Below are 12,803 nucleotides of genomic sequence, written 5' to 3' on the forward strand. Positions count from 1 at the left end.
AGGAGATCAGGATAGGAGGTCGAGATAGGAGGACAAGATAGGAGGTCGAGATAGGAGGACTGGATAGGAGGTCGAGATAGGACAGGATAGCAGGACAGGATAGGAGGTCGAGATAGGAGGACAGGATAGGAGGTCGGGATAGGAGGACGGTATAGGAGGACAGGATAGGAGAATGGGATAGGAGGTCGGGTTAGGAGGACGGGATATGAGGTTGGGATATGACAACAATATATAAGGACAGGATATGAAGTCAAAAGCTTCCTCCTTTGTTTATTTTCCTTCCCAACAAGGATTAGGAAGGAAAAACCGGGCAACGCCGGGTACTCAGCTAGTATATATCATACAGAAAAGGGTACTATAAGCTTTGACAGGCCCCATTCTGGAGATCACGGAGAAAGGGTCCAAACGGTTGGCCCTCCTATGGTAAGCAGTGTTATCACATTAGGACACCTCTTAGCATTAATTTGCCTCTTAGAAACACATGACATGAAAGAGTCACTAGGGTGGATAAGGAGTAGCGAACCTCTATGTGCATTCAGCATCCGCTATCTCCCACGCGCTCTACATGTGTTGGGGGTTGTTTTGTATCTGAACGAATGCCCCTTTGGGATTAGTCTAACTTCCCATAGGGTCAAGACCATAATGACTTTTAGGTCTGACGAGAGAAGAGTATTATGATGGCTGATGACATTATGCATCCTACTAAGGGACATTGGTTGACTGCCTCCTAAAGTCTACGTATGGGCTTGTTGACTCGCAAGTTTGTTCTTTCACTGGCCGCCTTAGAGATGTAGGCATTGAAGCTCACCCGTCTGATTTTGATAACATGCTGAGTGCCCAAGACAAGATGTCCATATCCCTTCTGTACAAGGCTCCCAGAGCTAAATGTTTTTAAATGGAAGCACGGGAGATAATAGGAAACCATTTTCCATGATACTGATATTCTGCTATAAAATTCTGGAAGGATGGTAGAAGCCCTTGTGTCCTGATCGTATTACCAATGGCCCCAAATGTAAAGGTCCAGACACGGATCGAAAGCAGCATCTAGTCCTATCCTTATGTCATGTCTTACTGGGACATGGTGTTAGCCTGCATTAATCAAACATGGTCAGTAGACCTCTTTATGGAGAGATACATTCCAAAAATGGCGCTCCTTCAGATGTGGCTTGAGGATAAGATGCCAACTATTCCTGAACCGATTGTCTGACTGAAACAACTGCTTGGCACAAAGAGAAACCAAAGCTATTATCTTTAAATGGCGACCCTTCATTCTCAGAGATAAAATTAATGTCTTAGTACAGTAATGGATTATATATATATATATATATATATATATATATATATATAAAGCAAAATCATCGGTAGTTGCAGTATCTTGTAATACCTTTTTTATTGGACTAAGAAGATTATGTAGAGAAGCTTTCGGGATTCCTCCCTTTATCAAGTCATAAGCATTTCTGAGCTCACAAGGAGAAAACACAGGTTCTATCTCACAAAATATGCAGGGGTTAAAACAACATTAGTGGAGAATGGACATTAAGTTGGGCCATAAATTGTATAGCAATAGGACGATAGATACAGATAAGGATGAGGAGGGGGGGGGGGGGGGAGCAGAGGTGAGAATAGTGGTTACGCTGGACAGACAATTTTACTACAGAACCATAGACTGAAGATAAGACTAGACAGGGTAGGAGGAGCAGGGGTGTGATGGTGTTAGAGCAGGGAGAGGGAAGACAGTTTAGCAAAGGTTATAGGAAATTTTGATAATGGGATAAGAAGCTTAAATGCACATTAAGTCCTCTGTTCTTGGAGTCATAAAGAATTATCATTTTGGCTTCAAATGTCTTTCTTTCCTGGGTGTTCTTGAAGTTTCCTTTCAGGATCTTGATTTTGAGGTCCTGTGGGGAGTGACCTGTTTGGGTGAAATGATGTCCAACTGGGGTGCGATAGTCCTTTTCTCTATGGTTGTTGATGGACGATCTGTGGAGGTTCATCCTTTTATTGAGTGGCTGACTGGTCTCACCAATGTAACATCTCAGGTCACACTTGGTGCATTGTATCATGTAGACTACATTCTCTGTGGTGCAGGAGTATTGTCCCTTCATGTTGTGTGTCTTGTTGTTGTGGGAGGCCTCAGAATTTGTGCAGATGTGTTGACAGAGTTTACAGCGCGGTTTGGCGCAGGGTTTGGTCCCATTGTCTGTATCTGATGTGTCTGTGGGTAGTTTCCTATTGACCAGCTTTTGTTTTAAGTTGGGTGGTTGTCCGAAGGCCAAGATGGGTGGTTCAGGAAAGATTTGCTTTAACACCTCATCTTCTGCTAGTATTGGCTGCAGGTCCTTGATGATTTTGCGTATTTTCTTTAGGGTGGGATTGTATGTGGCTACCAGTGGTATGCGTGATGAGGTTGGTTTCTCTCTGTATTGCAGCAGGTGTTCACGTGGTGTTTTGCATCACTGGACTAATACGGCTACTCCTAATTAATATATATATATATATATATATATATATATATATATATATATATATATATATATATATAATCCTATATATTTTAACCTCTTAAGGACCCAGGACATATGGGTACGTCCTGGGTCCCGGTCCTGTCCCGGTCCCGTCATAGTGAAGCCGGGACCCGCCTCTAATAGTGCGCGGCACTGAACGTGGTGCCGCGCGCTATTAACCCTTTAGCCGTGGCTAAAAACTAAAGTAAAAGTGCCCGGCTAGCTGAGGGAGCTGTTCGGGATTGCCATGGTATAATCGCGGCATCCCGAACAGCTGTAGCACAGGAGGAAGGTCTCTTACCTTCCTTCCTGCAGTCCGATCGCCGATTGAATTCTTCAAGCCTGAGATCCAGGCTTGAGCAATCAATCGCCGAAAACACTGATCAATGCATCCCTATGGAGATGCATCAATCAATCAGTAAATGCAATGTTATAGCGCCCCCTATAGGAGCTATAAGATTGCATAAGAAAAGTGTAAAAAATCATTAACCCTTTCAATTATCCCTTCCCCTAATAAAAGTTTGAATCAACCGGCATTTCCAAGAATAAAAAAAATGGAAATGTCCGAATTATAAAAATATACCACTTTTTAAACCGCTCGTTCAATGGTGTACGCGCAAACAAATTCCAAAGTCCAAAATAGCGCATTTTTGATCACTTTTTATACCACAAAAAATATGAACACATAGTGATCAAAAAGTCTGACCAGAACAAAAATGGTATCGATAAAAACTTCAGATCACGGCGCAAAAAATGAGCCCTCATAGCGCCCCGAACACAGAAAAATAAAAAAGTTATAGGGGTCAGAAGATGACAATTTTAAACGTATAAATTTTCCTGCATGTAGTTATGATTTTTTGTAAAGTGATACAAAATCACCTATATAAGTCGGGGATCATTTTAACCGTATGGAGCTACAGAATAAAGAGAAGGGGTCATTTTTGCCAAAAAATGTACTGTGTAAAAACGGAAGCCCCCAAAAGTTACAAAAGTGTTTTTTCATCAATTTTGTTGCACATTGATTTTTTTCCCCGTTTCACCGTAGATTTTTGGGTAAAATGAGTGATGTCACTACAAAGTAGAATTAGTGAAGCAAAAAATAAGTCATCATATAGAATTTTATGTGAAAGTTTTAAAGAGTTATGATTTTTTAAAGTTAAGGAGGAAAAATTTAAAATGAAAAAACGGCAAAAGCCTGGGTCCTTAAGGGGTTAATTGATAAAATGGCTTCTTTTACATCTGCTTAGTTGATCTCTTTGCTCAATATTAGCTGACCTGACAGAAATCATCCCCTCCCCCCAGTGCAGCGTGACAACCAAGATTGAACTGTGTGCAGAGAGATAAGGTGATGTCAAAATGACATTTGGGGAGAAGAACAAGGTTAATAATTGCTTAGCGCTTAGAAGCAAAACAAGTCAAATTGCGCACGACAAAACTATGTACACGTAGACGATAAACACACGTAACTAATAATCAATAATGTGGGTGGTAATTTATGTTAATTCTGAAGTCTATATAAACCCCTGTGGAACGTTGTAATAAAAGGAAGAATTTCTGTAGTGAACAATGTGTCAATGTGTTTTTCACTTAATATAATAATTGATTTGGATGGGAACAGATATCCACCAGGTCCTGACGGTTCCACTTCAGAACGTCCCTTAGAGTCAACAATGTGGTATCTCTGGGCAGATATAGACATTTATTTCGGTGATTTACAGATATCATCTCCGAGGTGAGGTGTTCTGCTGTAGATCGGTTGACTGTGGCTCCTCTGATTTTCGGGGCCCCCTTTTATCTCTTGTCTGATAGTGATTTGCTGTTCTAGCTGATGATTCTGGGGGTAGAGTCCTGACGGATCTGTCTGGACCCGATCTCTCTTCTCTCTCTTTACACCAGACTCTTCTTTATCCTCCATTCCCTTCTTCCCTCAGTTTTGGTTACTTTTTGTCCTCCCTCTTGGCCGGGTTCACCCTTCTGCTGTATACATAACCTGGACAAGGTCATCTCCTATGTGATCGTCATTTATCAATCTATATAGAATGTAAAGGGTTAACAGCAGACTCCAAACTATGATCTGACAACACAATATAATACGGGGCCCTGACTAGACCCCACGTCCATGGCGGACATTACTACAAACCATCTCATACAATCAGCGTCAGATTCATCTCAGAGGACAATGACCCCCATCATTCCTGTACATGATCCTCCTAATGTTTTATCCTAGAACATTCCCCGGCCGTCACATGATCACATGACACACTCCCTACAGGACTTTATTCTTCTGTGGTTTATCGTTTCTTCCCATCATGCTTTGTGACCTGTGAAAAGATAATTCAATAGGGAGAGGGAGGCTAAGGTCCTATTGTCTTCTCTTTCTACAGGGAGAGGGAGGCTGTGGGCCGATTGTCTTTTCTAGCTACACAGAGGGTGAGGCTGAGCTCATATTGAGTATTCTATCTACTTCTGGTGTCTGCTTTGTCTATAATCCTGTACAGATCAAGTCCCTGAAGCCTCCTTCTTGTTGTAATGGGTCACGGCAGGTGGTGGATCCTCTGGGCCTGTGTGGATAATGATGACATGAGCCGTGCCAGGGAGCGGAGTCTAAGGTGCCGCTGGTTTTCACCAGAGCGCGCTGCAAAGCAAGATGGTCTTGCTGCGGCAGGCGGCACCCAGGTCGCTACCCCCGACATGACTCATCCAGACAGGTAGCTGGGAGGTAGCGTGGCACAGAAGGAGACTGGCAGGACGTGGCAAGATGGCAGTAGGTCAGGGCAGGTAACACATGTGCAGGGTAGGTAGCAAGGAACAGGTACACGGTAACAACGACACAGGACTTTCCCTATGGCAATAGGCAACCAAAGATCCGGCAGGGAACCAAGGGAGGAGCTAATATTTAAGGACTGGGTGCAGGTGTAGACACTTGATTAATTGAGCACTGGCCCTTTAAGAGCAAGAGCTCCGGCGCGCGCCCTAGGAGGCGGGGCACGCGCGCCGGGCTGTGAGGATACGGAGAGGCAGAAGATGAGGGAAGTGAGTATCGGGCTGGGATTCGCATGCGGACGCGTCCCACGATGCGAATCCCAGCCCCACCGGCAGCGAGGACATAAGCAGAGAGCACTCACAGCCGGCGCGCAGGTGTTCACACTTATCGGCCTAGTGGTTAGAATGAAAACTGCAATATTTCAGGATAATTTTATAATATTGATCGTAAATCCATTATTACATACCTGGGGTAACACCTGGAATTATTACATACCTGGGGTAACACCTCCTGGCATTATTACATACCTGGGGTAACACCTCCTGGAATTATTACATACCTGGGGTAACACCTCCTGGAATTATTACATACCTGGGGTAACACCTCTTGGACTTACTACATACCTGGGGTAACACCTCCTGGAATTATTACATACCTGGGGTAACACCTCCTGGAATTATTACATACCTGGGGTAACACCTCCTGGCATTATTACATACCTGGGTTAACACCTGGAATTATTACATACCTGGGGTAACACCTCCTGGAATTATTACATATCTGGGGGTAACACCTCCTGGAATTATTACATACCTGAGGTAACACCTCCTGGACTTACTACATACCTGGGGTAACACCTCCTGGAATTATTACATACCTGGGGTAACACCTGGAATTATTACATACCTGGGGTAACACCTCCTGGAATTATTACATACCTGGGGTAACACCTCCTGGACTTACTACATACCTGGGGTAACACCTCCTGGAATTATTACATACCTGGGGTAACACCTCCTGGAATTATTACATACCTGGGGTAACACCTCCTGGAATTATTACATACCAGGGGTAACACCTCCTGGAATTATTACATACCTGGGGTAACACCTCCTGGAATTATTACATATCTGGGGGTAACACCTCCTGGAATTATTACATATCTGGGGGTAACACCTCCTGGAATTATTACATACCTGGGGTAACACCTCTTGGACTTACTACATACCTGGGGTAACACCTCCTGGAATTATTACATACCTGGGGTAACACCTCCTGGAATTATTACATACCTGGGGTAACACCTCCTGGAATTATTACATACCTGGGGTAACACCTCCTGGAATTATTACATACCTGGGGTAACACCTCCTGGAATTATTACATACCTCCTGGCATTATTACATACCTGGGGTAACACCTGGAATTATTACATACCTGGGGTAACACCTCCTGGAATTATTACATATCTGGGGGTAACACCTCCTGGAATTATTACATACCTGAGGTAAAACCTCCTGGAATTATTACATACCTGAGGTAACATCTCCTGGACTTACTACATACCTGGGGTAACACCTCCTGGCATTATTACATACCTGGGGTAACACCTCCTGGAATTATTACATACCTGGGGGTAACACCTCCTGGAATTATTACATACCTGGGGTAACACCTGGAATTATTACATACCAGGGCTAACACCTCCTGGAATTATTACATACCTGGGGTAACACCTCCTGGAATTATTACATACCTGGGGTAAGACCTGGAATTATTACATACCCGGGGTAACACCTCCTGGAATTATTACATACCTGGGGTAACACCTCCTGGAATTATTACATACCTGGGGTAAGACCTGGAATTATTACATACCCGGGGTAACACCTCCTGGAATTATTACATACCTGGGGTAACACCTCCTGGAATTATTACATACCTGGGGTAATACCTCCTGGAATTATTACATACCTGGGGTAACACCTCCTGGAATTATTACATACCTGGGGTAACACCTCCTGGAATTATTACATACCTGGGGTAACACCTCCTGGAATTATTACATACCTGGGGTAACACCTCCTGGAATTATTACATACCTGGGGTAACACCTCCTGGAATTATTACATACCTGGGGCAACACCTCCTGGAATTATTACATACCTGGGGCAACACCTCCTGGAATTATTACATACCTGGGGCAACACCTCCTGGAATTATTACATACCTGGGGTAACACCTCCTGGAATTATTACATACCTGGGGTAACACCTTCTGGAATTATTACATACCTGGGGTAACACCTCCTGAAATTATTACATACCTGGGGTAACACCTCCTGGAATTATTACATACCTGGGGTAACACCTCCTGGAATTATTACATACCTGGGGTAACACCTCCTGGAATTATTACATACCTGGGGTAACACCTCCTGGAATTATTACATACCTGGGGCAACACCTCCTGGAATTATTACATACCTGGGGCAACACCTCCTGGAATTATTACATACCTGGGGCAACACCTCCTGGAATTATTACATACCTGGGGTAACACCTCCTGGAATTATTACATACCTGGGGTAACACCTTCTGGAATTATTACATACCTGGGGTAACACCTCCTGGAATTATTACATACCTGGGGTAACACCTCCTGGAATTATTACATACCTGGGGTAACACCTCCTGGAATTTCTGCCTTTACTTCCCTCATACACGGGTGATCGGACCAACAATCCGTCTCCTCTTCTGGTTCATCTTTAACCTCAACCTTAATATTCATCTGATTTTTAATCTGAACAAAAAAGAAAAAAAGTTAAAAAAAAAAACTTTAGTTCGCTCCCTTTCTGGTCATATTATGGGGAGACTATAAGGACCCCCCTATAGAGATATAAGATCAGCCTCATCTACCTGATGGTTCTCTGGGACATTTCCCTCTGGACAGTCCTGGGAATACAGAGGACAGGGACACCTCTCGGGTGGATTTCTATCAATGACTTCATCTGTAGGGAACACACAGGGAATGAATACATCAGTGCTGGATAGATTTCTATGTTACTAGGTAGTGAGAGTGATATCTATATATATGTCTCTTCTTACCTTGTGATGTGAGGGGCCGGTGATCCTCCATCATGGTGTCCCGGTACAGATCCTTGTGTCCTCCAACTCCTCCACTGAATAATAGACAGCGATGTCCTAATGGGGTCAGTTCTGGAGACCTCACCTACAAAAAGACATCGATAACATAGAGCGGCGCCAAAGATGGGGACAACAATGGCGGAAATGTAGATGGGGACAACAATGGTGGAAATGTAGATGGGGGGGACAACAATGGTGGAAATGTAGATGGGGGGACAACAATGGTGGAAATGTAGATGGGGGACAACAATGGTGGAAATGTAGATGGGGATAACAATGGTGGAAATGTAGATGGTACAACAATGGTGGAAATGTAGATGGGGACAACAATGGTGGAAATGTAGATGGGGGGACAACAATGGTGGAAATGTAGATGGGGGACAACAATGGTGGAAATGTAGACGAAGACAACAATGGTGGAAATGTAGATGGGGACAACAATGGTGGAAATGTAGATGAGGACAACAATGGTGGAAATGTAGATGGGGACAACAATGGTGGAAATGTAGATGAGGACAACAATGGTGGAAATGTAGATGGGGACAACAATGGTGGAAATGTAGACGAAGACAACAATGGTGGAAATGTAGACGAAGACAACAATGGTGGAAATGTAGATGGGGGGACAACAATGGTGGAAATGTAGATGGGGGACAACAATGGTGGAAATGTAGATGGGGACAACAATGGTGGAAATGTAGATGGGGACAACAATGGTGGAAATGTAGATGAGGACAACAATGGTGGAAATGTAGATGGGGGGGGACAACAATGGTGGAAATGTAGATGGAGACAACAATGGTGGAAATGTAGATGGGGACAACAATGGTGGAAATGTAGATGGGGCAGGCAATATATAAAGCTGGGTGGCAGGCAGTATATAAAGCTGGGTGGCAGGCAGTATATAAAGCTGGGTGGCAGGCAGTATATAAAGCTGGGTGGCAGGCAGTATATAAAGCTGGGTGGCGGGCAGTATATAAAGCTGGGTGGCAGGCAGTATATAAAGCTGGGTGGCGGGCAGTATATAAAGCTGGGTGGCGGGCAGTATATAAAGCTGGGTGGCGGGCAGTATATAAAGCTGGGTGGCGGGCAGTATATAAAGCTGGGTGGCGGGCAGTATATAAAGCTGGGTGGCGGGCAGTATATAAAGCTGAGTGGCGGGCAGTATATAAAGCTGGGTGGCGGGCGGTATATAAAGCTGGGTGGCGGGCACTATATAAAGCTGGGTGGCGGGCGGTATATAAAGCTGGGTGGCGGGCAGTATATAAAGCTGGGTGGCGGGCGGTATATAAAGCTGGGTGGCGGACAGTATATAAAGCTGGGTGGCGGGCGGTATATAAAGCTGGGTGGCCCCTAATGGAGTGGCCCTAGTACTGATGGGGCCCGTCCTCTCCTCCAGTATATAAAGCTGGGTGGCGGGCACTATATAAAGCTGGGTGGCCCCTAATGGAGTGGCCCTAGTACTGATGGGTCCGTCCTCTCCTCCAGTATATAAAGCTGGGTGGCGGGCGGTATATAAAGCTGGGTGGCGGGCAGTATATAAAGCTGGGTGGCGGGCGGTATATAAAGCTGGGTGGCAGGCAATATATAAAGCTGGGTGGCAGGCAGTATATAAAGCTGGGTGGCAGGCAGTATATAAAGCTGGGTGGCAGGCAGTATATAAAGCTGGGTGGCGGGCAGTATATAAAGCTGGGTGGCGGGCAGTATATAAAGCTGGGTGGCCCCTAATGGAGTGGCCCTAGTACTGATGGGGCCCGTCCTCTCCTCCAGTATATAAAGCTGGGTGGCGGGCGGTATATAAAGCTGGGTGGCGGGCAGTATATAAAGCTGGGTGGCGGGCACTATATAAAGCTGGGTGGCGGGCATTATATAAAGCTGGGTGGCGGGCATTATATAAAGCTGGGTGGCGGGCAGTATATAAAGCTGGGTGGCGGGCGGTATATAAAGCTGGGTGGCGGGCACTATATAAAGCTGGGTGGCAGCGGTATATAAAGCTGGGTGGCGGGCAGTATATAAAGCTGGGTGGCGGGCAGTATATAAAGCTGGGAGGCGGGCAGTATATAAAGCTGGGTGGCGGGCAGTATATAAAGCTGGGTGGCGGGCACTATATAAAGCTGGGTGGCCCCTAATGGAGTGGCCCTAGTACTGATGGGGCCCGTCCTCTCCTCCAGTATATAAAGCTGTGTGGCGGGCACTATATAAAGCTGGGTGGCCCCTAATGGAGTGGCCCTAGTACTGATGGGTCCGTCCTCTCCTCCAGTATATAAAGCTGGGTGGCGGGCAGTATATAAAGCTGGGTGGCGGGCACTATATAAAGCTGGGTGGCCCGTAATGGAGTGTCCCTAGTACTGATGGGGCCCGTCCTCTCCTCCAATATATAAAGCTGGGTGGCCCCTAATGGAGTGGCCCTAGTACTGATGGGGCCCGTCCTCTCCTCCAGTATATAAAGCTGGGTGGCGGGCACTATATAAAGCTGGGTGGCGGGCACTATATAAAGCTGGGTGGCGGGCACTATATAAAGCTGGGTGGCGGGCACTATATAAAGCTGGGTGGCCCCTAATGGAGTGTCCCTAGTACTGATGGGGCCCGTCCTCTCCTCCAGTATATAAAGCTGGGTGGCGGGCAGTATATAAAGCTGGGTGGCCCCTAATGGAGTGGCCCTAGTACTGATGGGGCCGTCCTCTCCTCCAGTATATAAAGCTGGGTGGCAGTATATAAAGATGGGGACAACAATGGTGGAAATGTAGATGGAGACAACAATGGTGGAAATGTAGATGGGGACAACAATGGTGGAAATGTAGATGGGGGGACAACAATGGTGGAAATGTAGATGGGGGACAACAATGGTGGAAATGTAGATGGGGACAACAATGATGGAAATGTAGATGGGGACAACAATGGTGGAAATGTAGATGGAGACAACAATGGTGGAAATGTAGATGGGGACAACAATGGTGGAAATGTAGATGGGGACAACAATGGTGGAAATGTAGATGGGGGGGACAACAATGGTGGAAATGTAGATGGGGACAACAATGGTGGAAATGTAGATGGGGACAACAATGGTGGAAATGTAGATGGGGGACAACAATGGTGGAAATGTAGATGGGGGGGACAACAATGGTGGAAATGTAGATGGGGACAACAATGGTGGAAATGTAGATGGGGACAACAATGGTGGAAATGTAGATGGGGGACAACAATGGTGGAAATGTAGATGGGGCAGGCAATATATAAAGCTGGGTGGCAGGCAGTATATAAAGCTGGGTGGCAGGCAGTATATAAAGCTGGGTGGCAGGCAGTATATAAAGCTGGGTGGCAGGCAGTATATAAAGCTGGGTGGCGGGCAGTATATAAAGCTGGGTGGCAGGCAGTATATAAAGCTGGGTGGCGGGCAGTATATAAAGCTGGGTGGCGGGCAGTATATAAAGCTGGGTGGCGGGCAGTATATAAAGCTGGGTGGCGGGCAGTATATAAAGCTGGGTGGCGGGCAGTATATAAAGCTGGGTGGCGGGCAGTATATAAAGCTGAGTGGCGGGCAGTATATAAAGCTGGGTGGCGGGCGGTATATAAAGCTGGGTGGCGGGCACTATATAAAGCTGGGTGGCGGGCGGTATATAAAGCTGGGTGGCGGGCAGTATATAAAGCTGGGTGGCGGGCGGTATATAAAGCTGGGTGGCGGACAGTATATAAAGCTGGGTGGCGGGCGGTATATAAAGCTGGGTGGCCCCTAATGGAGTGGCCCTAGTACTGATGGGGCCCGTCCTCTCCTCCAGTATATAAAGCTGGGTGGCGGGCACTATATAAAGCTGGGTGGCCCCTAATGGAGTGGCCCTAGTACTGATGGGTCCGTCCTCTCCTCCAGTATATAAAGCTGGGTGGCGGGCGGTATATAAAGCTGGGTGGCGGGCAGTATATAAAGCTGGGTGGCGGGCGGTATATAAAGCTGGGTGGCAGGCAATATATAAAGCTGGGTGGCAGGCAGTATATAAAGCTGGGTGGCAGGCAGTATATAAAGCTGGGTGGCAGGCAGTATATAAAGCTGGGTGGCGGGCAGTATATAAAGCTGGGTGGCGGGCAGTATATAAAGCTGGGTGGCCCCTAATGGAGTGGCCCTAGTACTGATGGGGCCCGTCCTCTCCTCCAGTATATAAAGCTGGGTGGCGGGCAGTATATAAAGCTGGGTGGCGGGCAGTATATAAAGCTGGGTGGCGGGCACTATATAAAGCTGGGTGGCGGGCATTATATAAAGCTGGGTGGCGGGCATTATATAAAGCTGGGTGGCGGGCAGTATATAAAGCTGGGTGGCGGGCAGTATATAAAGCTGGGTGGCGGGCAGTATATAAAGCTGGGTGGCGGCGGTATATAAAGCTGGGTGGCGGGCAGTAT

At 46.2% G+C, this 12,803-nt stretch overlaps 1 protein-coding gene across 1 annotated transcript in view; it reads right to left on the minus strand.

The window, feature by feature from the left end:
- The window catches only part of LOC130303350 (oocyte zinc finger protein XlCOF7.1-like), a 197,817-nt gene that overhangs the window by 91,101 nt on the left and 93,913 nt on the right, over positions 1–12,803 (minus strand). The gene's annotated exons all lie outside the window — the stretch shown is intronic.

This window comes from Hyla sarda, chromosome 1, assembly GCF_029499605.1.
Source record: "Hyla sarda isolate aHylSar1 chromosome 1, aHylSar1.hap1, whole genome shotgun sequence".
Classification (NCBI taxonomy): domain Eukaryota; kingdom Metazoa; phylum Chordata; class Amphibia; order Anura; family Hylidae; genus Hyla; species Hyla sarda.